This window comes from Rousettus aegyptiacus, unplaced genomic scaffold, assembly GCF_014176215.1.
Source record: "Rousettus aegyptiacus isolate mRouAeg1 unplaced genomic scaffold, mRouAeg1.p scaffold_m13_p_17, whole genome shotgun sequence".
Classification (NCBI taxonomy): Eukaryota; Metazoa; Chordata; class Mammalia; order Chiroptera; family Pteropodidae; genus Rousettus; species Rousettus aegyptiacus.
Window position 1 is genome coordinate 33,866,462 of NW_023416292.1, and position 27,709 is coordinate 33,894,170.

Sequence of the window (27,709 nt, forward strand, 5' to 3'; positions counted from 1 at the left end):
CACCCGCCGAGGGATGGGGCACCGGCGGGAGGCGGAGACAATATATAGACTTTGGAGTCCCATTTGGAGCCGCGTGACCCCCCTGAGCCTCGGTTTCCTCATATTCCGCGGGTGTAGTAATAGCATCAGCCTCACGTATGGGAGCGCATGAGGCCACGCGCGGAAAGTCCCTGGCCCAGTGCTTGACGCGTGCTAAGTGCTCGCCGCGAGTTCGCTGTCCCCGCTTTTCCTGCTCTGGGAAATTGCTGCGTCTTCTGCACACACATCTGTCCTCGCCACAGCCCACGCTAGGTGTGCATGTCTCCCGGCTCTGCTACCAGCTTCCTCGTCTGCAAACTGGGGACGAGCATAGTGCCAGCGTCCTAGGGTTGCTGGAGATTAAAGCAGGCAGCGCAGGCGAAGCACGGAGAACAGTGACGGGCATCCCTCGAGGAGTCCTTCGGTGGCAGCTGTTGCCGTTGCTGTCACAGAAAGGCCGCGTCTCCCAGCAGAGGGGATTTTGCTCTGAGGTGCCGCTGCCCTATGAAAACCCTGAAGGAAGTCTTCGGCCTCGGGACCTTTCAGAAACTGTGAATTTACCGACAAGATAAACCACCTGCGAGAGACCTTCTGATTCTAAGCCTTAATGACAGAGAGTACAAGCCCTGAAGCACACCTGAGGGCCGGCCCGAACATCCCTGGGTCCCTGACGGGATGGTGGGGGCTGTGCTCACAGAGGAAGCACGTGTCGGATGACAGCAGACACATATCGTTAGAAGTAAAGTTATTATGGTCCCACGGCTGCAAACTCTGGAAGAAAATGTAGCTCACCAGGAATGAGAGACTCTAAAAATGAAATTATAACAATAAAAAAATCACATATAATTTCAACAAGGAAGTAAACAGGGCTTCTGAAGAAATCAATGTGGCTACATGGAAAATCTCTAATGAACCCAGATTATAAAAGTCAAACTGGGGAAAATATATTTGCAGCAAATATTGGATAAGTGGTTAATATCTTTAACATATAAAGAGCTTATGCACGTCAATAATAAAACCCCTACGGCACAATGGGAAAGTGAGCCAAGGATGGGATAAACAGTTCACTGAAGAAGAAATAAAGCCGGCTGTCCAAAAGATGGAAATCCTTCAATCTTACTAGTAATCGAAAGGAAAATCCGAACAAACACCTAGCTAGCTACCTTTGTCTAGACTCGTTCCTGCCTCTTTCTTTGCTGTGATTAGTTCTTCTGTGGTTTCGTTATGTTTATTATCGGGCTCTTTTGTTTCGTTTGCTTTCGTTTTTGTTTTTGGAGCTGGAGAAGACATGGGATCCTGCTGTCGGCACAAGCAAAGATGTTTTCGTTTGCCTTGGCACTTTGCCTCAAAAGCCGGCACCTTTCACATGCTTCTCCGGGGGCTGCAATGTCCCCGGACCGGGCTTGGACCATTCACAACTAAAGCAGCCTTCGTCTTTTGTTTTTGGTTTTGTTTTCAAGTGTGACCTTGTCGCTGAGTCCCCAGCTCGGCCACATTCCTGTCGTTAGCTGCCTTCTGATTGGGATTACTTATGCTTGCGTCGTCAGAATTTCCCCTAAGAGTCTCCGGCCGTGGGTTCATACCTCAGGTCTCGCCTGGGCTGCTAACTAGCTGAGGGACCTTGCACAAGTCATTCAACCTCGCCGAGTGGGTAATAACACTGCCCTACTTCTCTGTGAGGGTCACGACAAGGACCGAATGAGCTGGTAGCCACAAAGCGCTCGGCAAGGCATAATGCGCCCCACAATGAAATATGTTACTCAACTCTCATTTTTCTTTTTACTTTTCCCATCAAGGAAAAGGTTCTTTGGATTGAAAAAAGTAAACCCAGAACCATTAAAAAAGGAAACGAAGCTCAAAAGAGGAGCAAAAAGAGAGCGGTTCGCTCTCTAAATGAGCTCGATCCCCAGGCGCCGTAGAACCGTCAGGCCTGACATGCGGGGCCGCGATGTGATGTCTCAGGCTGTGTTGTGTGGGGGACCAGAGTCGTCCCTCCAGCACCCCACTCCCACTGCGCCCAGGCCCCCGGACACGCCTCAGGGTCACCGTCCCCCCAGCAGCCCCCTCGGCGGTGCCGGGAAGGAGGCAGAGAGACGTGGAGCGTAAGCCCCCCCGACCGCCGTGATTCCATCCGTCGCTCAGCCGCCTCGCTGCCCCCCCCCCCACCGTCTGGCCGGGTTCGAGTTGTGGCTGCACACTCACAGACCATGTGATCTTGCACGAGGGCTGTGTCCTGCTTCCCCAGCTGTAAAGCGGACGTGACACCTCCCTCGCGGGCTCGTTGTCAAGTTTAGATAAGACGACATGAAATTCTTAACGCAAAGTGTGTATTCAAGAGATGCAGTTATTTTCCCTTCTCCACTTCTCATGTCCTTCTTTCTGATTATAAAAGGAAGACTACTTCCACCAACACTAAATCAAGACTCCCGTACGAGCCAGCAATCCCATTGCCGGGAATATACTCAGAAGAATTGAAAGCAGGGACTCAAACAGATGTTTGTACCCCAGTAATCCTAGCAGCATTATTCACGAGAGGCCAAAAAGGGGGAGCAACCATCGAAGGATGAGCGGATAGGCAAAATGTGGAGTATACAGACGATGGAATACTATTCAGCCTTAAAAAGGGAGGACGTTCTGATGCGTGGTACAACGTGGAGGAACCTTGCAGACGTTATGCGAAGTGAAATAAGCCGGACACAAAGACAAATAGCGTATGATTCCACTTACACGGGGCACCTAGCGTAGTCAGAACCAGAGACAGAAAGCGGACTGGTGGTTGCCAGGGGCCGGGGTGAAGACAGAACGGGGCGTCGTTGTTTGCTGGGTAGAGAATTTCAGTTTGGGAAGATGGAAAATTTCTGGAGATGGACGGTGGTAATGGTTGTAGTGTAAATTTGCTTAATGTCACTGAACTGTACACCTAACAAAAAAGATCAAAATGGCTGAATGTTGTTATATATTTTTTTACTACAGTGAGAAAAGTTGCTTACCTGACAAAAAAAAATACACCTTAATTTTAGGCCATGACACAAGTTTAGAAATATTAAAATGTAAAAGTTATGTAAATCTTGAAGAGATTATGATTTTAACACCGAAAGATGAAGACAAAGATGGAAAAGGAGAAGAAAGACCACATGGTCCTCACACAAAGAGGGAAGTAGGAATAGCATCCGTCGCGGCTCATTGTCAAGGGCATAGAGAGACCAAGCCTTAGGGGGTCATGTCAGACAGGTGTCGCTTGTAAATCCTGAAAAGAATCCCGCCACTCACGGTTCCGGGGGCGGGGGGCGGGGGTTTGGCCACATGGGAGGTGAATCTCGTGTCCTGACTTGTGTAACGTCAGCGCACACACCCCTCGGGGCCAGCCGTGCTCACCTCCCCTGTTCCAGACAGCGGTGGAGCTGCAGGATGCTCCAGGTCCCAGGGACCGCTCCCCGGTAACCCTTCCCAGGAGCAGCGGGAGGCCACCGCCTGCTCACAGAGATAACAGGATCCCAGGGTAAGAGGGCATCTGGCTGCCTGGAGCAGAGGACGCTGGCTGGACCTTCACTCCGGGGGAGGAGGGAGGCTCACCACCGGGTGCTTCCAGAAGGTGTCCTGGCCACATATTTTTCAAGCTGCCTCCTGGAAAACCCAAATTCCAAAGCAGCCCCCGAGGTCCAGGACCAGGGCTGGCCACCTAGGCTTCCTGAGCGGGCAGGGAAACCAGGCACTCCCCAGCCCTCCCTCCAGCACCAGCATGGATCCAGGCAGTTTAAATGGCTTACAAATGAGGACGTGAGAAAAAAAGAAAAGAAAGAAAGAAAGAAAGACAGAAACCACATGCACTTTCCAGGTCCCGGGCTGGGCTTACCCACACTTGGACACTGGCCACACCAGGTGCCACATTGCCTCGCTGCCCAGACCCAGGACTCCTGCAAGGTACCTGACCTCTCTGGGCCTCTGACACGCCTCAGGAAAGTGCTAGATCTGTTCCCAGCTCCTGGGACCTCTGCAGGCAGAGAGTGGACGTCTCCGCTGCGCCCGAAGGCGTTTGCTGGGCACCAGCCGCGCACAGACAGCGGCCTGAGGAAGATGGCGGGAGGAGAAGGGCGCGGGCAGGTGCCGCCCTCGGGCCGTGTGTACGTCCCGGGGCTGCCCTGGCACCGTGCCACCCACTGGGAATTTACTCTCCCGGAGTTCTGGGGGCGGGAAGGGCCGGCTCCTTCCTGGGGTGGGGGACACTGCCCCTCCCCGGCCCCCCACGGTCGCGGCCGTCCTGACTTGCGGATGCGACTCCGGCCTCTGCCTCCGTCTTCCCTCGGTGCGTGTGTGTCCACGTCGCCCTCTTCCTCTAAGGACACCAGTCACCGCGGGAAGGGCCACCCGAACGCGGTGTGTCCCCATCCTCGCTCGCATCCACGAAGACCCTAGTCCAAATAAGGTCGTATTCAAAGGTTGCAGGTGTTTGGACTTCTATATATCTTTCCGGGGGGGGGGGGGGGTACAGTTCAACCCAGGGAGCTTCCGAAGGTAACAGTAAGCCAGTGTAGCAAAGGAGAAAGGAAAAACTGTAGAGCAGGGGTCCTCAACCCCTGGGCTGCGGACAGGTATCAGTCCATGGCCTGTTAGGAACCGGCGGGGGCGGGCGGGGGCGGACGGGGGGGCGGGGCAGTGAGCAAAGCGTCATCTGCATTTTCAGCCGCCCCTCCCCCACCCCCCGCCCCAGGGCTAGCATCACGCCTCGGCCCCACCTCAGACCATCAGGCAATGGATTCCCATGGGAGCACCGGTCCCTGGCGCCAAAAGGGTCGGGGACCTCTGCTTTAGAGCCAGTTAGAGTTGGTCGTTTTACCCTCTCAGAACCTCAGCATAGTCAACTGTGAAATGGGTTAACAGTATCTTCCCTTCAGGGTGTAATATATCAAGGCGACCGGCACTTAGTCAGCACTCAGTAAGTAGTCACTAATATTGTAATGACTTATTAATCATTATTCTTATTATCTGAACTGCATAGATGTATGCAACTGATCTATGTAGTCTAGCTCATCATATTAAAAGCCTAAGTACTATGCTATATACTAATAATAGGTATGCGGCTCAGCTAGCAAGAATGATAGCACTGGTATTAGCATGGAGGCACAGGAGAGGTTCAAGCTAAACACTCCGGAGAGAAATCACATCAGATTGTGGGAGGCGGGGTTAGTTTAAGGGAAGAGGTGATGCTTGAAACGGGCCTGGGGGAAGGGGAGGAGATTTTGATGGGTAGACGGGGCAGGGGAGGGGATCCCAGGCAGTGGGGGCTGCAGACATGGGCGTTGGGGGCCGAGGGGCCTAGAGCGTGTCTGGAGAGGAGCTCCAAGTTCCACTTGGCGGGGACATGAGGGGAGAGAAAGGGTGATTACGCTCCTAAAGGGGACTTTGGCCCGCAGAACACGAGGCGTTTGCACTTAATTCATAGCCAGTGGGGAGCCGAGGAGTGTTTTTTGGAAGAAGTGATGCAATTAAACCTGCATTTAAGAAAATTAATCTGGCGGCAGCGTGCAGGCTCCGAGGTCTCGGGAACCAGGCAGAGAGAGGTCGCCCTGGGAGGTGAGGGCTTGGCTGGTCCTGCCTCAGAGGCTGGCGGAGGGTGTGGGCGAGGCAGGTGCCCTCTCTCTGGGCACGGAGACCTCATTACAGGATGGGCGGCCAAGCGAACGAATCACACGGAGAGAGACAAACACTCTATGGTATCATTTTTACGCAGAATCTAAAAAAAAGTTCAAGTCATAGAAACAGAGAGTAGAAAGGTCACCAGGGCCTCGAGGACAGGGGAAACCGGGAGACACTGGTAAAAGGCCACAAACTTTCAGTGATAAGATGAATAGGGTCTGAGGAGCCACGTAAAACATGGAGACTGTAGTCGATATCACTGTATCGTATAAACGAAATTTGCTAGGAGAGTAGAACTTAAATATTTTCATAGAAAGAAAGAAAGAAAGAAAGAAGAAAAGGAAGGGAGGGAGGAAGGAAGGAAGGAAGGAAGGAAGAAAGGAAGGAAGGAAGGAAGGAAGGAAGGAAGGAAGGAAGGAAGGAGAGGTGATGGGTGTGTTAATTAACCAGATGAAGGAATCCTTTCGCTATGTATACATATATCAGGCCACCACAATGTACACTTTAAATATCCTACAGTTTTGTCAATTATACCTCAATAAAGCCAGAATTTAAAAAAAAAAAAAAGATGGGGGGGCAGTGATGAGTGCTGGGGAGCCTTCAGGACCCTCGCACAGCTAGTCCTTAGCCTCAGACACCAGCAGGGCAGTGAGCTGCTCTCACAAGGGCACCTGGGGGGTGGGGACAGGGTGAGGCTTCTACAGAAACCTTTGCCCCAAAACCGCTCCCCTCCCTTCCCCTCCGGGGGCTGGGAGCAGCCCAGACCTCTGCTTTAAGGAGCGGAGAGCCTGGTCCGGCTGTCGGGAGCTTCGAGCAGTCTTAATTGCTGCACATTAACTTAACTTCCACCTCGTTCTTCCTTTAGAATTCTGTGAATATTTATGAACCAGCTCTTGCTTAACGAGGGACGTTAATGAGCTTTTCTCCCGGTAGGGCTTGGGGTTCTTTTTTTCTGTCTCATATCTCTAATCTGAATTCCAGCTGCACCTTTTTGCCTCCTGGCTCCCGGGCTGAGAAGCCCTGCCGTGCACTTTTCACCGCTACCATCAAGGCAGAATCTAAGCACGCACAGGTGGAGGGGTGCGTGTGCGCCAGGGTGTGCACGCGTGTGAGTGTGTGCACGTGAGAGGCTGTGTGTGTACGCTCGTGGCCACACTGGGGACATGCGAGAGCTCCTGAAAGCAAAGAAGGCCTGTCTGGGTTCATATGGGAACCGGAAGTTGCTCCTCCTCTTGAGTTGGGTTCCTCAGAGATGAGAGAAAAAAGGAGGCAGAGGCCTCTTTCCTTTCCTGGGTCTCTTCTTCGCAGGTCCCTGTCATGTGGGGCGGGCCTCTTCTGGGCCTCCTTGGGGCCTCGCGTCTCAGACACCTGCCCCAGGATCTCCTCTAAAGGGGACAGAGCTTGAGGCTCCACAGAGAGTGGGCCCTGGACCTGCCCTGCTGACCCGAGGACAACAAAACGAGGAGGCCCCATGGAGTAGCCAGCCCGCGGATAAGACAGGGACCCCGGAGAGAGAGGGACCGCCGAACTTAGTGGGACGATACACACTCTCGCCTGCGCCAAGGAGTTTTGAGAACACCTTGGTCCCCTCACTCGGGTCTGTTCCCTGGGGCCTTAGCCCAGTTTCTAAGGGATGTAAGAAAGTCTGACAATTGTATAACTGATGAATCAAAGGAGAGAGGCAGAGCAGGCTCTTGGAAAGGGCAAATCCCGCCCGGTCAATGTCAGGTTGTCCCTCCCCGGCCTGCCCTCGGCCTCGCCAGTGTCTGCGGAATGAACGAGCGAGTGAGCCAGCGTTCGAGTGCGCTTAGGGCTTTATTGGAAGAACAGAAGGATCTGAGTCAGTTCCACTCCAGTCATCCTTGTCTTCCTCAGGGACTCGAGGGCGTGCCAGGTCTGGGGGTGACCCTTCAACCCGACATGTCCAGCTCCTTCCATGAGGAAGTCAAAGACACCTGAGCGAGAACCTCCTGGCGCCGGCAGGAGGGCCTGTGGCCGAGCGGCCAGTGTCCTCAAGGACCGAGGCTGGGGAGCCGGCACAACCTCCCGTCCCAGGGTCCCAGGGCGGCGGCGGTGGCCGCCGGGGGCTGGGGGCCAGGCTGCCTGCACTTTCGCGCCGTGTGTCTGGGTCAGGTGATTAGACTCTCTGTGCCTCTGCTTCCTCATCTGTAAAATAGGAGTGTTGGTAACACCTCCCTCGTGAGGATCAAGGGGACAGTTCATGAAACGCTTTTACCACCTGTTGCAGGGTAAGCGCAGTAAGGGCCGCTGTTACTCCCACCGTGAGCCCTGCCTCCTCGCCCTTCCCTCCAGTCCTCCCCAGGGTCCCGGGGGCAGCTGCTGGCCGTGGAGGTAGGGGCTGGCAGCACCCTGGGGACGAAGTTTCTCTTGTGTGGGAACGTCTAGGCAAGGCCAGAAATTTCTTCTGTCTTGACCTCTCTGAGGAGCAGCACTTAGGAACTGGAGTGTCATGATGGGCAATGGCCGATCAGAAAGGAGAAGATGGGAGGGGAGGGGAGGGGGGGGGGCATCGCTGTGCTGTTCGATGAATGAGATTTACCAAGAGCCAAAGCTAGGAGTCAGCTTGGCCCCCAGGGAGCTGGAGATGACACCCTGAGGGCGAGACTCTGTTTTCCTGGATGCCCAACCCCCTTGGAGTCCAGTCTGATGCTGCCACCCAGGCCCTGAGCATTCAGACACAACCCTGGGCCTCAGCTGTCCCTTCTGCCAAAGGGGGAATTGGCTGTTCCTCTCAGAAGCGGGAGGAAGCTAAACTGACCAGAAGTCCACCCATTTCTTTGTGCTCTTTGGAATAAAGGCACCGCGTGAGACAGGGTACAAATATAGCCAGGTGTTCCTTTATTTGATAAAAATATTAGGGCACCGAGCCTTCCCACCATGGCTGAGCAGAGACATCCCAGGGACTCAGGTGGAGAAGAGGAGCAAGCACGTGCCTTAGACAGCAAAGCTGGGGGCTGGGGAGGCAGATAACCACGGGGGGAAAGTCGGCCACAGTCTTGACGGCTGGGCCTACGTCCCCCGCAGGAACTGGGCACGGGGTGTTAGCGTCAGTTCTCTGGTGCGACAGGGGTTTCTCTAGCAGTGCGTTCTCCGCTTTAACCATTCGTTAATACCTGATCAATCTCAGAGGTAAGAAGGTGCCAGGGGCACCTCCATCACTCCTCACTCGGCTAATCGCGCGGCGCCTGCTGCATGCAGAACCAAGCCGAGGTAGAGTCAGAAGCGATTCTGGTCCTCAGGACACGCCCAGGTCTGGTTTTCAAGGAGGTCCGTGAATGTCGTTTTCTCCTATCACGGTGTAGAACCTGCAGGGCTCTCCCAGGCGTCCCCGGCAAACTCAGGGGTCACCTCGTCCGCGCCCCCACCTCAGTTCGTTGCTGCCTCTGTCATGGGGGCTTTTCCTGCCACATCGTCGTTATCGGTTTAGATGTTGGGCTCCTGCACTAGTCTGCACCTTCCAAGGATAAGCACCACGATTTACGGTTCTGTCTTTCTGTGCCCAGAGTCTAGACAACGCCTGGCAGGTGTCACGTGTAAATAAATGCCTATTTGAGTCAGAGGGCTCCACGCCTGTCTCAGATGGTGGGCTCCCAAGGGCGGGCCATGTCCTTTGTTTTCCTCTGCCCTGCAGACTTACCCCAGGGCCTAGCACATCATAAGGCTCTTCATCTGATGAGTGACTGGTGCATTCAGCAAATTCTGTGAAAGCTCAGACAGATCACCAGCATGTGGGGGGGGGTAGGACCCCCCAGCAGAGGGAGAGGAGCTGCATAAAGCATTCGGCATGGAGCCCAACAAAATACAAGCACTCCCCGAATACCGTTATTGTCACCTTGAGCAAGGCACTACATGCCTCGGAGCCTCAGTTTCTCCATCTGTAAAATGGGAGAGGAACCCCAGCTGCCACAGGTGTCTTGTGGGCGAAGCCTGCCTAGCTCCTAACAGGTCGCAATCAGTGTCAGCTGAAGCCCTCCAGCACCCTCTGACCCAGCTAGAGAGCCAACGCCTAGCTGGGGGAGGCACCCAGAGCAGAGCCCCTTTACCTGGCCCAGGTGTGCGAGACCTGGAACTCATCGTGATGGCCGAGCAAGCCTAGGACAAGCAGGGCCTGGGGCCGCTCGCCCCTGGCTGCAGACGCCACCCCTGCTGAACCCATGTCCTGGACAGACAGTACTGTTTGCACTTGTGCTGTGACGGGAAGAGGGGCGGGAGGCCCTGACCCAGACGCCCCAGCTGAGGGAGGAAAGGCTTGGCCTTGGCTCTGATGCACAGCCTCCCGTTGCCATGGCTCCTCTCCGACTCTTCATGCATTTTTAAAAATACGTAATTTCTTAAGGAGAAATGAAATTGGATTGTGCATTAATCTGAGGGACTGTGGTCTGATAAGGCCGGCGCGAGAGCAGCTAGCTTCTGATCCTCGCCAGGGTTCAGGGGGTGATGTGGGGGTCCCTTGCCACCCCTGTCTGACCTCGTCCCCGTACCTGCTCATGCAGGGGGCTGTCGGCTGAGCTCCCCCTGCTCTTCCCTAGCTGGGTTCCCAGAAGCCTGAGGTTACCCACTAACTGGGGGGCGCCCGCTCCCACCCTCTCCTTCCCCTGGACCCGCTGCCCCTGCCTCTCCATCTGGGTGGCAGGCCCCGTCCTGGTGAGGGCGAGGCACAGGGGATGCTGAGAGAACCCCTTTCTGGATGCCCCCAGGGGCCGAGGAAGACAAGCCAAGGGACGGGTGTGCAGCTGTGCGTGGCGGTAACTGGCGCGGGCTCACCTCCTGCCAGCCGGTGCCCAGCGGCTGCTGTGTTGGGACTGTGGCTCAGATACCGGTGTGAAGTTTGTGCCCGGTTCTACGGCTCGCGAAGTGGGTGACCGCAGTGAAGTTATTAAACAAATGAGTCTGAGGCTCACCATCTGTGAAACAGGGATGATAAGAGGACCTATTGCACTGAGCCAGGACCTCCCGCCATCCTGATCTCGCTGGCCAGATCCCCTCTCCTCTTACTCAGCAGCTCCATACAGATAAAATCGGCTTGAATCGAATATTGATTGCGGTGTGGGGAAGGTGTGGCGGGCAGCCCAGCCAGTGTGTGAGTCAGCCTGCCTGGGGCCCCTGCTGCTGGAGGGGGTGCCAGGCGCGGGCTGGCGGCAGTGTGTGTGCTGAGACCAATTACTCTGGCCCCCAGCAATCAGCGTGCCCCCTTTCACAGCTGCCACGGACTTTCGCAGCAAAGACCCCAATTTGTTAGACCCTGGGGAGAGTCTGGCTCTTGCACAAAAAAAAAAAAAAACCCAGACACACTCTGGAAAATATATGGCCAAGTTTTACTCTTCTTTTAAGCACCCAGTGGAGCACGCCTTGGCCTCTCTTGTTATTAAAGCCTTGGGCGACAGCGGCAAACTGGCTCCCAGGTCCTGGGAGGTCACCCCATCCTCTTCCTTTGCAGAGAAATACCAGATTTACTGTTAGCTCCAGGGCAAGAGATGGGCATTTTCCAGCTTCCTGGGCTCAGCTAATTGGCTTTAGATCATCACTGAGAAGAGAAGGAACAGTTCTCAGACACCTGCCATCTTCCCAGCCAAGACGAATGCTTGGAGAGAAGTTCGGGGCATGTCAGCTGTGCCCGGCGCGGACCGTCGGTGGGCAGCCTCTTGGCGCAGCCTTCCTCCGCCAACAGGTCCCAGAGCCATTAGGAGCCACTTCTGTCAAGGTCCTCGGTCTCCCAATGGGGGACCTGCCCTCCTCCAGCGAGGCAAAGGCTCAGCTCTAGGACCGAGACCTGGGCGAGAATGAACGGGCACTGGGTCCAGGCACCTACCCCAGGCCCGAATCAGAAGAGGGAGATGCAAGCTAGCCGGGCAGCAAGAGACACGCCACTCACCCAGCTTATTCAAGATGGAGCCACGGGTCGGTTCAGGAGGCCCCTCCCGCGCCGAGCCCTCGGTTGTCTCCTGCTCCCAGACCAGGGGCAGAAAGGGCAGACGAGAGCCCGCTCAGCTCATCCCGCCTCCATCCCAGTAATATCCTGTCCACACCAGGCGCAGCCGGACCAGGAAGTGGCTTCTTGCTCGAAATTTCCGGTGTTGCCTTTGGAGCCCAGGAGGGGCTGTTAAAGTGCATTGTGGCCAGACCAGATACCAATCAGCAGCTGGAGAGGGCTCTGCGACAGGCCGGGCACAGCCGGGTGCCGCGGACAGTGCCTGCGTCTCCCTGGGGCCCGTGAGCGTCCCCAGGGGAGGGCCGTGACCCTGTCTTGATCATTTTTGAATCAGGGCCACTCTGCCCAGTGCCTGACACACAAAGGCCATCAATCAATATTGTTTCAACGGAGACGTGGGCTCTTGTTCTTGGAGAGCCCTTGATCAAATGAGTAGGTCCGTGCATGTGCGGGAGCGCACATACACAAACACACACGTCACACTGCACAGCGGAAATGCGACGCGACTTTTTCTAAGTCTAGAGAAATCATTTTTTACCGTCAAAACGGAACAGGTGAGGCCGGCGCATTGGATGCTACAGCCCCCTCAGGCTCTTGCTCATCAAAACACAGTGTTTCCCCTGGCTGTCCACACAAAGCGCCTCCCTCCCTGGCCTCCCACCCCCCGCCTGCTATGGCAGCCCAGCGCCCACCCCAGGCCCTGCGCACCTCCTCCGCCGACCTCCCTCAGACTCAGCACAGCCCACAGCCAAGCTCCCAAAGCTTCTCTCTCCTCTATCTGTCCCAGAGCCAATTCTGGTCCTTCTCCCACACGCCCTAGGCCTGTGGAAGGGGAGACAAGCCATAGGCACCGGTTCTGCCTCAGGCCTGTCTGCTTGTGTTTTTGAGGCCAGGGGTCTGAGCTGACCCGGGTTGGGGATGGTTCAGGGCATCCCTGTCCCTCTTGCTCCAGTGCTTGGAAATGAAGGACACACACTTTAAGTCGATGTGCAGGAGGCTTCTCTGCCAAGGTCCACTCGTGATTCTCAAAGTCCCCAGACAGCCAGTTGCCGCAGAGCAGAAGGCCTGGCTGCTCGCAGAGTTCATGGTGTCCTCTTTGGGGTTTGTTGGTCTTATTAATAATGGCCACCTGTAGTCACTCCTGCTCACCAACTTTGCTCATCAGAATTTTCAGAATGAGCTTAGGCCAGAAGCTATGCTGGACAAGGAAAGAGGTTTCCTGTTGACCTCGAACCCAGGAGCATTTATAGCTGTTCTTGGTCAGCAGTGGCCTTGACCCAGCCTTGACTGGGAAATGAGGTCAGGAACTAGACCATATTATGCAATTTACTGGCTCCTTTTCCTTGGAGCCATACCTCTGGTAAAGAAATCCTAGCACTCACACATCATCATGGCAAAGAGGAGGAAGGGGCTTACGGACCAGGGGCGTTTGACCAAGAGACTTATTTTGGGGGATGACTTAAGTTCTTGCATTCCTCGATCTCAAACAATAAATGAGTTCCTGTCAATATGAATAAATAAGTACAACGATGCTAAGAAAATTCAGACTAACGGAGTGATGGATGTCCAGCCAAATGAATCAGAAAATATCTGTTTAGTACCTGAAAGAGGAAATGGACCAAAACAAACATTTATTGAGCATCTACTTCTCTGCATCAGGCACTGAACAAAGTGCGTGTATTTTCTCATTCGTTCCTATGTGCTACATTCCGGATAGTTCCTTACAACTGATCGTCTCTTCACCTGTGTTTACGCTATACACAAACCTATCCATCACGTACTTGGTGTTAGTTGTTCTGGTTTTTTTTTTAAGTCCTAGAATTTCTACTTGGATTTCTTCAAAATTGTTAGATCGCTTTTTAGTTTCCATTTCCTGACAAAATTTTCAAGCTGTCTTTTATTCTTTGAACCGTAAACATAGCTGTCTCTTGGTGAAAATTCCAGTATTTCACGTATCTGTGGACCTCTTTGTTATCTGTCATTTCTTCAGCTTCCCACTCATGGGGTCTTCTTTCCTTCCGTCTTGCTTATCTTTGACTCTGTGCTGGTCAATGTATTTGACCACTGTTTGAAGAAATAATCTGCGGTCTGGGATTCGAATGTTCTTCTAGAAAAGATTTTAGTTTGTTTCTGCCAGACACCTGGGGATGCTGCCAATCCAGGATCACCTTGATCTGAATTTCTCACCCAAATTCAATGCTAAACATCCGTGAGATGGAATATTTGCTTCTGGCTCATCTTTCCTTGAGGGCGAAGCCCTTCAGGATCCTGACTTTGAGAGAGGTGGAGAGTATTTTTTTAGGCTCCCCACTTTCGGGCAGGGTTGGGGGGACTGCAAAAAACACAGCTCATTTGTGTCACCGTCATTCTCGGGTTCCTTTGTTTTTTAAAGGCAAGGGTGGTGTCAAGTACTGGGCTTCTCTGAGTCCTCGCTTCCTCAGAGATTATGGCCCAGCGATTCCTCATCACGTTGTCACCATTTTGATGATCCTAAGCAAAAGTTTGTTTCCTCCAGCTTTTTAATCATCCTCAGCAGAGAGGTTTATCCAAATGGCTTAGCAGTCCCCTTCCTGGACGTGGATGTCCCTTCTCTCATTTTTCCTCACAATGACCAGATGAGCCGGGTAGATGAGAATAGTCTTAGGAACTTTGCCCAAGTCAAATGGTCCCCAAGTGGAAGACTCGAGAGTTGAATCAAGATTATTCTGAGCCCAAAGCCTGTAGTTTTTCCATTTTACCATGCTTGGGAATGGCAGAGAGGAGCAGGAAAGCTATTTTAAGCATCCGCGAAAGGCATGTGCAAAGTTCAGAGGAGGGTGAGAGCTGGGCAGTGAGCTCCAGGAGCAGATGCGTCGGCGGAGCGGAGCGTTCGTGTCCAAAGAAAAATCCTCCAATGGAAATGGCAGGCCAGGCTGAGCAGGTGCTCTCCACTGGGGGGAGGGGGTCACGTGAGCCTGCGCTTGGGGGGACAGACGTGCCCCGCTGGAGCTGGAGTGTGCAGGAGGCAGGTGAGCCTCCCCGCAGCTAGGAGCCCAAGCTGGTGCCGACGTGGGCCACAGAGCAGAGCGTGCCCGGCGGGCGACATCAGATCGTCGCTTGGTAGAAGAAGGACCTGGGCGGAAGGCCAGCCCGGGGATTTAGGGTTTGGCCTGATGGGAACTACAAGGCGCTCGCTAAACTCACATTCGTCTCTCTTCTCCCGCTGCTGTCCTTGTCCTCTTCCTGCCCCGGGAAGTCACCCAGCCCTATTTTAAACTCCGTGGGGGGGTGTGAAACAGCCGCGGACCCAGCCCTGCCCTCGAGAAGCAAGACTCTAGTTGGCAACATGAGCCCCACGGAAACGAGACATTCGGCAAGCGCCCGGGGGGGTGCGGGGCCGTCTGTCGCGAGGGAAAACGAGCAGGGGCTTCCGACGCGTCCGAAGTGAGGGGGCTGAAGTAGATGGTTCTTCTTTAACGTCGTCGGTTTTTAAAAACGTTTTATTATGGAAAATATTCCAACGTAGAGAGAATGGTAAATGGAACCCCACTTACCTACCGGCCTGGTTTCGTCTCGTTTCTCCTCACTTGGCTTTCTTTTTTGGAGTATTTGAAAGCAAATTCCAGATATGTGTCATTTCGCCCATAAATACTCTGTGTGCATGGAGAAGGTGATTTTTGAGGTTTCAGCTCTAACCGGGTGTGAGCGTGTGTGTGATGGTGTTTCTTTAAAGGGGTGACGAGGAGGCGATGTGTCCATTTGGGGTTTGGTGTATGTGGGGGATGCTATTTAACATACACACACGGCAGCTCTAAGGACCATCTCTGGTCACCCCAAAACTACCCTAACTGCTCTCAGCCTATCTCAGGCCAGCCGAGGCGGGCTGGAACGGTGTGGACCTGTGGAGCCAAGAGAGGCAGAGACTAACAGAGAATCAGATAAATCCGCGTCTTCATAAAATATGTAGTGAGCTCCAGCACCGGGCAGGCACTATGCTCAGCAAAGCGGCCCAGGCAGGCCAAGACTCTGCCGTCACCGGCTCACCTGGGGAGATGGGACCCAGTGGTAGGCGGGCAGCGAGTAAGCAGGCTGATGTGTACCATGGGAGAATGCTGTCCTAGGGTGTCACACCTGAAAGCCATCTCACCCAGAAGCAGAGAATAAGACGGAGGGGGGGCGGGCGGCAAAGGCACAGAGACCCAGAGACTAAAGATAGAGGCCAAAGGGTCCAGGCTCCCCTCCGGGCTCCCGTCCGGACAGGTATTGGAGGCTGGGCGCCCGCTGAGGGCTGCGGCGGCAGCCTCCTTGCCCTCTCCATCCCCAGATGGCCTCTGGTGGAGTCAGGCAAGACAGAGTCCAGCCCACAGCTCATTTCCACCTTCCAAAGCAGAAGAAACAGTTATGGGGTGATGTGCAAGGCTCAGAGAACATATGGAGTGCCGAGCCCAGGCCTGGCAGTGTGTGAGGCCAAGGGATTCTTCTGGGTTTTCCATAGCTCAGCAGAATCATTGACTTGTCCTCAGGCCCTGGAGCGGGGTTCGAAGTGCCTGAGATGAGGTTAGAGGTGATGGTTGAATATCTTGGGGACCCAGTATTTAGTCCTGCTACAGGCTCAAGGAGAAACCTGCCTAAGAAGCGATGACTGATATAGTCCGCCACCCCAAAAGTACCCTCCAGCACCCCATTATGTGTCCCCTGTGACAGACGTGCTGAGGTAACACAGAAGCGAAAGACCCCATCTTCAAGGTGATGATGTTAGATCTATGAGGACCTACTATGCGCCTCGCGCTGTGCCAGGCCTGCTTGCCTGGAGCATCCCATCTAGTGAATAGAAAGATGTTAATTAAGTAATTGTGTAAATGCCATGCCAGGGGGTCCGTGAGTGCACAGTAACTGTTCCCTGTAAGGAGACATTATTCTTGGTCTTATTCCCGAGGGATCTAAGGCCTAAGAGCTAAGTCGCGGGCCGAAGTTGCCCGAGAGAGAGTGGCAGGTGTACAAGTCAAAACCCATGCTCTTCACGTGAAACCGCACCTACCAGGCTTAGGGCCTGTCAGGGAACAGAGGACAGTTGGTATGACACAGTGGCCGCCAAAGCAGGCCGACCAGGGTGAGGAGCCGGGGTGTGCTTCGAGAGCTCAGAGAAGGGCTGTTCGGCTGGCAGAGGGGCAGACATACTCTGCGGCTTCTGAGGGCAGAACTGGGACTTCCAGGAGCCAGTCACAGGCAAACTGGCACTGTGAGCAGCCTGGCTGAGACCCAAGTCGTTTCAAATAGAAGAACAACTGAGCTCTCAGTTATAACTGAGTTATAACTAGTTTTATATGTAACTAGTTATTATATATATATATATATATACACACACATACACATTATATATATATATATCTGTACAGTTTACATGTACATAGTAACCATACACTGTATATAAACTATAGTATAGTAGAGTTTATATATAGTTTATATATGTAAAACTAGTTTTATCACTAAGCTCACCTCACAATTCGTAGACGTGACTTTCATAACAACCCCTCGATGCAGGTCATTTCTGTGCCATTTTCCAGAAGAATAAACTGAGGCCCAGGAAGCACGTGGCTGCCTGAGGGCCCCAAGTGGTCAGCGCAGGGACTCAAGCATCTGTCTGACCCCAGGGCTCAGTGCGTGCAGGGGAGGCCCGGGGGGGGGGGGGGCGGAGCAGAGGCTGAAAGGCCACTGTGGAGCGAGCCCGTGCCAGGTGGGGCTGGGCCTGCCACCCAGTAAGCCCTGTCCCAGTCTGAGACTGAGACAGTGGGGCCCCAGTGCGTTCAGATGAGGCTTAGAGGAGGAGGGAGCCGGTGAGGAGGGGAGGGAGGGAGCGCGGTTCTAGACAGTGCAGTGTAGGGGGTGACAGATACGACCTGGAGCAGACTGGATCCGCTCTGTGAGCAGCAGAGCGCCGAGTGCTGTGATGAGTGGGGACACCTGGTGGCCGTATATGGGGTCAAGTGGCCCAATCACTTAGCACCTCGATGGGTCCTGGCCTGGGGCTCAGTACTCCTCGCAGCGGTCCTTGCCTTTTGCCTGCTTCCCCGGACTGTCACTCAGTCTGCTGCCATCCCAGCAGGAGCCGCAGGAGAAAGACTGCCAGGCGCCAGCAGACGCTGGACCTTCAGAGATCTGCACCAGCCACAAACCCTGCCCACAGACTCTGGCTTACACATACCCGCCTCAGCTTCTGCATCCTGGCTCCCCTGCCTCCGCGGACTTTGACCTCGAGCTGCACCCCTGCTGAGAGTGAGGTCTACGTCTGTCCCTGGCCACACCCCACCTCTGCTGTGCATACTTTATGGGCCCCTCTACTTCCTCCCAAGATCCAGCCCACCCTTCTGCAACAGGAGCCCGCCGCCCTGGCGTGGACCACAGTCTCCTCGTGGCTCGCAGCCGGTGCTCCGGTGCTCCGCTTCCAGTGGAGGCAGCCTGCCCTTTCTGAGGAGTGCTTGGCTAGCCCCGGGGTGGCAGGGGCGGGGAAGGCTTCAGGAGTGGCGCATTGGGATCAGCAAGGAGAGGAAGGGAAGCAGATGGTGCGGGCCTGCGGGATGCCGTCTCCAATGGAGCTCCGTGGTTTGACCAGACACGTGCACGGTTCCTCATGGCTCTTTCTTGTCAACCTCTACTCCCAGGAGTGCAAAGGGGATAAATGGGACAAGTCCCCAGGGGATCGAGGTTGGGGAGAGCAGACGAAGCAGGGCCCAATTTGCAGAAGAGCACTCCTATTGGGGCCAAGACCTTGGACGTGCCAGTGTGACACCCAGCCCACGGTGCCCCAGCTCAGAGCTGGGGCCCTCGCCAGCTCAACTAGGCTCGTCCCCAGGGCTGGGTCCAGTCAGAGCGGGCTGTGTCACAGTCTCCGGGGCCTCCGTCCTTCGACTTCCTCCTTCCAAAGGACCAGTGTCCTCGCAGACCCCAGAGAGCCCGGGCAGAGCACAGGGACCAACTGATGGGACAGCTAAGGAGCACCACCAGAAAGAACCAAATCCCGACTTTCGTTTGAATCTTTTCCCACCAACAGACCATTAGTGACTGTGATTACATCTTTCCTGGTTTTTATATGACGGCGGCTGGCCAGCTGGCACTATCCCTGTCTAGTTTTGACATTGGTTTGCTGTCTGCTCACCGTCCGCATCCTCGTCCATGGCAGTGTGTCTTTCCTGGCATCTGTGTGAGCGAAAGGGCTGGTGTCTCGACAGGAACCAGGCTTCATTCAGCGCTGTGATGTGGCTACAGTGACAGTAAGTAGCCTCCTTTGGTGACGAAGCTGGTGCAGGTTGCTCGTTGGTCCTTTCTGCTCTCCCACTAGCCATGATAGGAATAGACTCAGGTATGCGGACCTTACGGACCAAGAGACAATGGCAGGGTCCCCAAGGATTAGTTTGGGAGGAAGAGGTCTGCTCCAGAAGCTGAGCCCATTAAGAATAACCAGCTGGTTTACGGCATTATGTTCAGTCACAGTTAATTCTAGCGTTTAACTTTTTCACGTCTAGAAGTCCCATTGGGTTCTTTTCCTACCCGCCTGGGGGTTGCTGACAATGTTCTCTTGTTAGTTCAACTTTGTGATCCGTTCTTTATGTTCCATGGAAAACATTTCCTACGTGACTCTTCTGTGTCTGTCAGTTCCAGTACCTGAAGCTCTTGGGCGGACGAGGGCCTAAATCTTTTGTTTCGTTTCTTCTGTTAACTCTCACTCATGGTTGCTTGCTTCCTTATGATTCTTCAAACAAATTCCTATTTACTTGCTCTTAATCTGTAAGAATCCTGAAGCTGGTGACTGTTTCCCTGTGGACAGGATGGAAATCTGTCTTGCCCACGAGCCAGGCCATCATGGGAGCACTTTAGCCCCCCGGCAGGGCCTGGCTTCCCGTGATCACTCTGAGTTCTTTTTTGTTCTTGGCTCAAGGCTCAGGTTCCCAGTGACAGGTCACGGAGGATCGGCTGTTGCTGGCATATGCCCTTAGGGCCACAGTGTTCCTCCCCTCTGCTCCCTCTTCTGAGCTGTAACCTTCCCTTGTGATTTGCTCCTTTTTATTGAAGGTAAAAGAGATTTCTCCTACTTCGAGTGAACGCAGCAGTGCATCAAAAGGCGTATTTTATTTAGGATTGAGATGTTTTGCAGCAGAAGGGCTCCCTGATGAGCTGGTCTGCTGGAGCTGGTAGATGCATTGCTAATCTGTCATAGTTCATCCACTCATTCAACAAATATCCTGAGTGCCCGTCATGTGCCAGGTGTGGTTCTCCGTACCGAGGACATAGCCTCCGTCCCCCTGGAGCGTGCGGTCCGATTCCAGGAGGAGTCAGTCCTGGAGGCCACCCCAGTCCCGGAACACACACTGGAGGGGCTGCCGGTCTCCGCCTCGGAACCGCTGAGTTCCCGCTGTGCATCCCGCAGCACACCAGGCGCCGGGGATGCGGAGGGAGGCAGCGCTGGGCTCAGACCACAGTTATCCCCATGGCGGAAACAGCCAGTTCAGGAGGTATGTCAAGGCCTAAAGGAGTGAGCGCTCCGATGGAGGTGGAAAGATGCGAGATGGGGGGGGGGTCAGGGAGCGCCTGGGGAAGGCGACCGCTGAACAGCATCAGGAAAGATGAGTAGTGTTGCCTGGCAAAGAGAGAGAAGACCATTCTAGCAGAGAGAAGGGCCTGGCTAAAGGCTTGGCGTCGGGAAGGAGCCCGATGCACCCGGAGGCATGGGCACGGGGCGGGGGGGGGGGGGTGGTGCGGGAGTGCGGACGGCAGCAGGAAGGGCAGGGCGGGAGCTGGGCCGGAGGCGCATGCGGAGTCTGCCCCCATCTCCCAGCCAGAGTGGCGCCCCGGGCTCCTCCCCTCCGTCCGCCCTGCTCTGAGCCGGTCACCCAGTCCCGCGGGCTGCGCTTCCTAAACAGTACCTCTGCCCTCTCGTTCCCGCCCCCTCTGCGGGCCTCGCTCCGCTCCACAGTCCCTGCCTGGACTGGCGCAGTAGCTGGCTTCCCTGCCTCCACCTTCCTCCCCATCCCGACCGTCCTCTACTCTGCTTTCAGGGTGATCTTTCAAAGATGAATATTTGATCCTATCGCTTAAAATTTCACAGCTCCCATACTTTCAGGAGAAAGTTCAGACTGCTGGGTTAACCCAGAGGATCTTCACGTGGCCACCTCTCCAGCTTCCTCTCCCCCTCCCCCGTCCTCCAGCCGCAATTTGTTATGGTTCCTCAGGTGAGCCCTCCTGCTGCACAGCTCGGAAATCAGCCGCCGCTGCCCCCGAGAGGTCCTCGGACCCCCCTCCAGCTTGATTCAGAGGCCCCTCACGCTCACACTCGGCCCTGTTTCCACCCTTCTCGTAGCATCATGACACTGAACCGTCATCATGATTGACTTGTCTGCCTGCCCTGTGCGCTCTCCTCGGGGCCCAGGACATGCCTATTTAGCTTTGTATCCCCAGCCCCTAGCAAAGTGATGGACACAAGGTATACACCCAGCAGGTATTTGATGAATACGTGAGTCCAGAGGACAGTTGCGGAAATGTATGGGCCCCGTGCAGGGACGTGTGTGTGTGGGGGGGGGGTGTGATCATGATGGGCGGGGCATCGCTCTGGGTGATCGGGTGGGCCCTGCCACCCAGTCTATGACCTCGGAGCCTCAGTTTCCTCACAGGGCAGTAAGTGGTCTGAGGCTGCTTGCCGCCACCCCTTTCCAGCTCCGGCATTCTGTGAGTCCGCAGATCTGTGACCTGTGGGGAGAGGATGGTTTACTGCAGTGGTTCTCAAAGCGCGGTCCCCAGATCAACATCAGCATCACCTAGGAACTTGGTTAGAATGCAGATTCTCAGGTCTCACTCCGGATCCACAGAATCGGAAACCTGAGGTTGGGGCCCAGCAATCTATGTTTTAACAAGCCTTCCAGGCCATTCTAACGATTTGAGGCTTTTATTTTGTTTCCCAAGTTCCTCTCCTTGCGAACCAACGGTGCAGGGCCAAAGCCATTTGTAGGGGTCTGGCTAGGCTGCCGGTCTCACTCCAGTGACCTCCAAAGGCCCCCCCTTGCTCTCTAGCAGGACTGCTACCCACCGCGTTGGCTCCTCAGGGACCATGGCTTTGGGCTGCAGCAGCTAGTAGCTGTGCGTGGGGACTTGGGAATCCAAGCAGCCTGGTCCACGTCCCCACGCTGCACTGGCTAGTCAAGTGGCCTCTGGCATATCGCTTAACCACTCTGTGCCTCAGTTTCCTCATCTGTACAATGAGGATAAGAATAGTATCTATTTCCTAGGGTTGTTGGGAGAAACAGATGCGATCACGTATTCACAGTACCTGACATAATATGAGCTCAAAAAAAAAAAAAAAAAAAAGAGTTACAGTAGTGCTGCTCCATGGGAGGGAATTTTACACGAAAGGAGCCTGACAGGGTGTTTGTGAAGGGATGAACTCATCCGCCCAAGCTGGCGTTTAGCATCCTCCAGGGTGACCCACCATTGTCCTTTGCCCCTGGACAAGGAGATAGCCCGGCCTGCTCTAGGACGACCTCTCCTCACTCTGACCCCACCCGACAGGACAGTGTCCATCCCCCATCCCCACCTCCCACACCAGGGGCACCCCGAGCAGAGGTGGAAGCCAAGTTCAGGGGCATCCAGCAGAGAAGGTGGATGCAGGAGTGGGTGCGGCAACGAGGCTGAGGCATCCTCCCTGCAGACACTCCTCGAGGACCTGTCTCCTTGGCTGAGCTCCCAGAAGCTGGGCCCTGATGGGCAAGGCCCTGGCCTCCAGGGAAAAACAGACCCCCACTAGCCGGGCGCCCCGCCCCGCCTGAGCAGAATCAGATGGGAGCTTGGCTTGTACTTATCTCTCGGCACCTGGGGGAGGAAATGAAGGCAGCAATTAATTGTACAAGGCGGGTGGTTTGTGCAGTTTAAGTTCAGATAAAAGAAGTTTAATTATCCCTAAGCCCTAATACAAATTAATTAGCCTTCCATCTTAGGAGGGTAAGCTTCCCCGGCTCTTGCCATAGCCCAGACATTACTCCGGATGGCCGAGGGTGTGCCGGGGGGCGAGGGGGGAGGGGAGGTGTGCAGAGAGCCTCAGAGTCCCTGAGGCCCGCCTGGGCAGAGGCAGGCCGCTGCCTCCACGTTGGCCCCAGATAAAGTCTGGGTATGGGCTCTAAGTCTGGGGTGAGCACCCCAGCCCACCTAGACCCAGGACGTTACTTCAGGAGGGGCTTTCTTGTCCCTTACTTCCCCAAGGCACAGAGCCAGGACAGGGTGGGAGAGCAGAGTCCTTATTTACATGAGAGGAGGAAGACAAAAAGGGAAATAAAGGAGTGGCTTCAATTTTTTTTTTTTTTGAGGCCAGGACATATATATATATTTTTTTTTTCTTACCCCTCTCTTTCTTCAAAATCCTACGGAGAAAATAGGCCACAGATGCCTTTCAGAATCACCATGGGCTCCCCCACCTCACTGCTCCCATCCAGGGGGGCGCCAGGAGGGGCCACGGGATAAAGGCACTGCCCATCGCTGTCACTAAGATCGTAATTAGCTGCCGTTAGGGAGTTTGCTGCATACGGGCATGTCATCTTTGAAACAACATCGCAAGGTGGGTTTTATTCATTAACTCACAGGTTCAACATTTATCTAAGTGCTTCAGAATGATATGCTAGGATTTGCATGTTAAGAAGGCGCTTCTTTGCAAATTAACGGGGAACAAAAGTGGAAATGAGAAGTCTGCTTAAGAGCCTTTTGCTCAAGTCCAGCCTCCAAACGACGGTGGTTTGGGCTCAGAATTTATTTAATAAACACTTATAAAATTCTTACTTTGTGCCAGGATTGAGCTTCTGACAAATAGTGACTCATTTAGTCCCTCACGACCACCCTGCGAAGTGGGCGCTATTATGTTATCAATTCCAGAAAACTGAGGGCGAAGAAATTAAGCAACGTGCCTCAAGTTGCCTCGCCAGTAAGTGGCAGGGCCCGCGTCTGCCCCAGGTGGTCTGACGCGCATGCGCAGAGCCCACATGTTTACCTGAGTGCTGCTGCCGCTGAGGCAGGGACGCAAGAGGGGTGTGCTCCAGCCGACTCCTCGGAGCCCTCCCCCACCACCACCCTCTCCCGACCCCTGACCCCACCGCCTCCTACAGGGCAATGGAAACAGACCAGTCTGCCCCCTACCACGTCAGTGAGTGAACTTGAACCAGTCATTCCCCTCTCCGGACTTGAGCTCCTCAACCCCGAGCAGGATTCGCCCTACCTGACAGGGCTGTTGTCGTGAGAGCCCTTGACACAGGTCAAGTTCCTGGCACAGGTCCCATCCGGGGCATTGTTCACGCCACCCCCCTGCTCCTCGTTCCCTTTTCTGCGGGCCACATGCTCCCCGTTTCTTTGATTGTTTGCCACCTGACAGGGTTTCCACACAACTCGCCATCCCAACGCCCCTTCTCTGGGCATGATCGAGTCAGCCTGTGTCCTGGAGCATACAGAGCACCCAGAACACCGCACGGCAGCCAAGAAGCGGTCGGCACCGGGCGCAGAGCGCGGACACTCGCTGCCTTTGTCTGGACACGACCCTCCCGTCGATCCAGCCTTCGGTTTTCCGCAGCTGCGTCACACTGGTGCCTGTGTTGAAGTTAAACCTCCCCAGCGATTTCTAACATGGACAGCTTGTAAAGCCGGTCTCCCCCATCAGCTATCCAGTCATCGATTATTTGAGCCAAAATGCTGGCGTTGTCATTTATCTTTGTTAAAATTAATCTGGTTGGTTTCACCCATGATTACAACCTGTTAAAGTCCTTTGGACTCCTAAAGATCTCAATTCATAGTAGCTCTGTCATTTAGAAATTTCAAGAGCTTGCTTTAAAATAATCAGCAGGAGCCTTATCATCACCATCATCATCACCATCATCACCATCATCCTCGTTATCATCATGGGATCCAGACGGAAAAAGGTTAAACAACGACAGCAGTTTGTTGGTCTGCAAAGTCACAGGAAGGACTGAACAACTAAACCACCACAAAGGCAAAAGCAAAGCTGCTCCTCAGTGAGAATTAGTACAGGGAGTTGGCCTTACCGGACTTCCCGTTCCACGTCTCTTCTCTTTCTACATGGCGGCCTGCCTCCTCCCCGGCTACTATCTGGCTTTTTCCCACAGCAGAAAACATGGCTGCCAACAGCTCCCGAGTTTTATTTGTTGCTCCTTTAACTTCTTTGAATGACAGATCTGGTCTCCAGGGTAAAAATCCAGGGAAGGGAAAAACATGCCAGTCATCGGTCATCTTAACGGGAAATGCAAATCACAACCACAATGAGATGCCACTTCGCACTCACGAGGATGGCTAGAATCAACAGGTAAATGGTGACAAGTGTCGGAGAAGATATGGAGAAACCGGAATGCTAATTTATGTCTGGTGGGATTGTAAAATGGTACCGCTGCGTTAGGGAATAGTTTGACAGTTCCTCAAAATGTTAACCAGAGTCCTGAAAAAACAAAAACATATGTCCACAGGAAAGCCTGTACACAAACTTTCATAGCCAAATTCATTCATGATAGCAAAAAAGTGGAAACCACCCAAATGTCTACTAAAGAATGAATAAATAAAACATGGTATATCTATCTATACAATGGGAAATTATTCAGCCATCATAAGAAATAAAATACTGATAATATGCTACCACGTGAAGGAACCTTGAAACCTTAGTGAATACAAAAACCATTGAATTGCACGACTTAAGTGGACGAATGTTATGGTATGTGAATTATATCTCAATAAAGCTGCTAGATCCAGGAAGGGAGCCAGCTCATCGGCCCCGCGTGAGTCACACACCCTGTTCTGAACTCACTGTGATCATGGGAGCCAGAGCGTGAGGGGGTGGTTTGTAAAAGCGAGGCGGCTCCGCGGAGAGCCAGCGCCCGTGGGCAGGGGTTATGTCACGTGGTGGGGGAGGGGCGTGCTTCCGCTGTGGGGACAGTGGGGAATCAGATGGGACACCAGGCGCCCGCCACACCGGCTGCTTAGAGAGGATTTACATTCACCCAGACACCGCGTCGAGCGCTTCTCCTGAGTCACCTCACGATTATCACCACAACACTGTAAGTCGGGTATATAAAACCCGTTTTATATTGGTAGAGGCTCAGGTTAAATAACTTTCCCAAGGTCACTGTAGTCTTTAGTAAGTACTGAGGGGCCAGGATCTGACGCCAGCCTCCGCTCTCAATCATTAGGCCGTGCTGCCTCCCTCTGGTTTATATCAGCTGTAGACTGGAGACCTAACGTTAGATCTATTCCCTGTTTCGCTTTTGCTCATTTGCTCATTCACTAATGGAGACCCTCCTAACACGAAAAGCATGAGCATCCTCTGCCGGCATAAGGCCACTCACTTCTGGTCACCTTTGAGAAGCGCCAGGAGACTGGAGATGGTTGTTCGTCCCCTACTGACCACACTGCTGTCCACGCCATCTTCCTCCAGCTTGCCAAGGGTACGAAGAACTGGGACAGATCACATCTCGCTAAAATTACAGCGCAGTATCTCTGTAGTGGTCTCCTGATCCGTCAGTCAATTAACCCTCTCAAAACAAGAAATAAGGTTAATTTGGCAAGATGTAAATTGTAAACCAATACAGTTGATTTTCCAAGTGCTTGCCAGCTGTCCCCTGAATAACCTGCTCTCAAATTCTGCCAGCAACGTGATGGCGGAATTGATGGACACCAAGCCCGTTAATCTGCAGTTTCCCGGACTCTTTTCTCCTCCTTTAAAAATATCAACACGATAGTCTTCCATCTCTGGCCTCCTGGCATTTCTCTGCTGCACCACGAATTCTCAGTGGTTCGATAAATCCATCCGCACGTTCCTTCCGTCTCTGTGGTGGGTCCAGGTGTGAACCCCCTGAGGACCCCGGGGCGCCTGTCTGCTCTCCCGGTCCCGACCGAGAGCTCCAGATCCTTGGTATCCACATTGGCTCCAGCCTTTCCGAGCTCAAGCACGTTCTCGGTGGAGAAGGCAGGGGCGCATGGGAGTCGGGCGGTTCTGCGTTCTCTCTGTCTTCCGCTGCCAGCGGACCATCTGCCCCAGCCGTAGGCGTAGCTGTGCTCCGTAGTCTTTCTGCCGGGGGGTAAAACCATCTCTCTGTTGCCCTCAGTGTTTTCCACCAGCTTCAGTCGCTCTGAGACGTGGCCTTCCTGACACTGTTCTTACGTTTTCCTGTCATGCTGTATTTTCATCCGTGGTCACGTGCCCGGTGTCCACCTTTCAGTCATATCATCTGAAAATCACAGGTAACGGGGTTCACCTGTCGGGGCAGCCCCTTTTCCCTTCACCACTGGGATTATGTGAACGTGGGGCAATCAGCTGTGGTTTTTAGAGTTTCCTGGCAACAGAGACCGTGGCTACCAGAATACCTCTGGTAAAAGCAAGTGTCCATGTCGACAGAGCTGTGGTATGTCACAACAGATTGTGACCTAGGTACCCTTATTACCTTTATCCTACAAACAAGGAAACTGAGGGCCATCCATAGTCATAGTCCCCCAGGTCGCGCTGCTGTTTTATGGAGGAGCTGGGTGGGTCTTGAACCCAGGTCGTCTAATTCCAGAAGCCCAATTCCAGAAGCCCAATTCACTGGGGGCCGCTCCTGAGCAGCGCGGCAGGGAAGGCAAACCTAGTGTCAAAGTCCCAGAAGGAGCTATGACGGGTCTCAATGTCAGCGGCATGACTGAGACAGCTTGATTTGGGACAAAGGACCTGGACGCTGAAGGAGAAAGAGGATGGTTCTCAACACAGAAGCCACTTCATAGGGTGTGGAGACACTTCAGTGAGATCAGATAGGCCTCCTCAAAGTCCTCAGGTGCTTAAGAGGCGAGGACCCCGTACTTCTGAACTGACTCCCTTCCTCCCTCCGGTTCCACATCCTCTCTGGAGCCCAGGACCCCTGGAGTTCCTGAGGGGACGAGGGACTTTGAGCCTCACTATTTCAGCAGCAACAATTCCTGGTCATCCTCAGCCTGTTTCTGCTCCAGACGCCCAGAGGGCACGGAAGCCAGAAAGAGGGTGTTTCTGGCTTCGGACAGAGTCATCATGGCTCTTTGCTTAATAAGGTTTTTAAATTATCTCAATGAAGAAGAGGCCAAACACTTAACCACTCT

General features: G+C 54.0%; 1 protein-coding gene and 1 long non-coding RNA gene across 6 annotated transcripts in view; one reads left to right on the forward strand and one right to left on the reverse strand.

Moving 5' to 3' along the window:
- The window catches only part of KCND3 (potassium voltage-gated channel subfamily D member 3), a 184,079-nt gene that overhangs the window by 144,641 nt on the left and 11,729 nt on the right, over positions 1 to 27,709 (forward strand). The window lies entirely within an intron of this gene.
- Positions 8,541 to 11,822, reverse strand: LOC107499809. The gene is made up of 3 exons (XR_001594357.2): positions 11,546 to 11,822; positions 10,438 to 10,577; positions 8,541 to 9,548 (listed from the first exon to the last, which is right to left on the reverse strand). It is a non-coding gene; the product is annotated as an uncharacterized LOC107499809 (long non-coding RNA).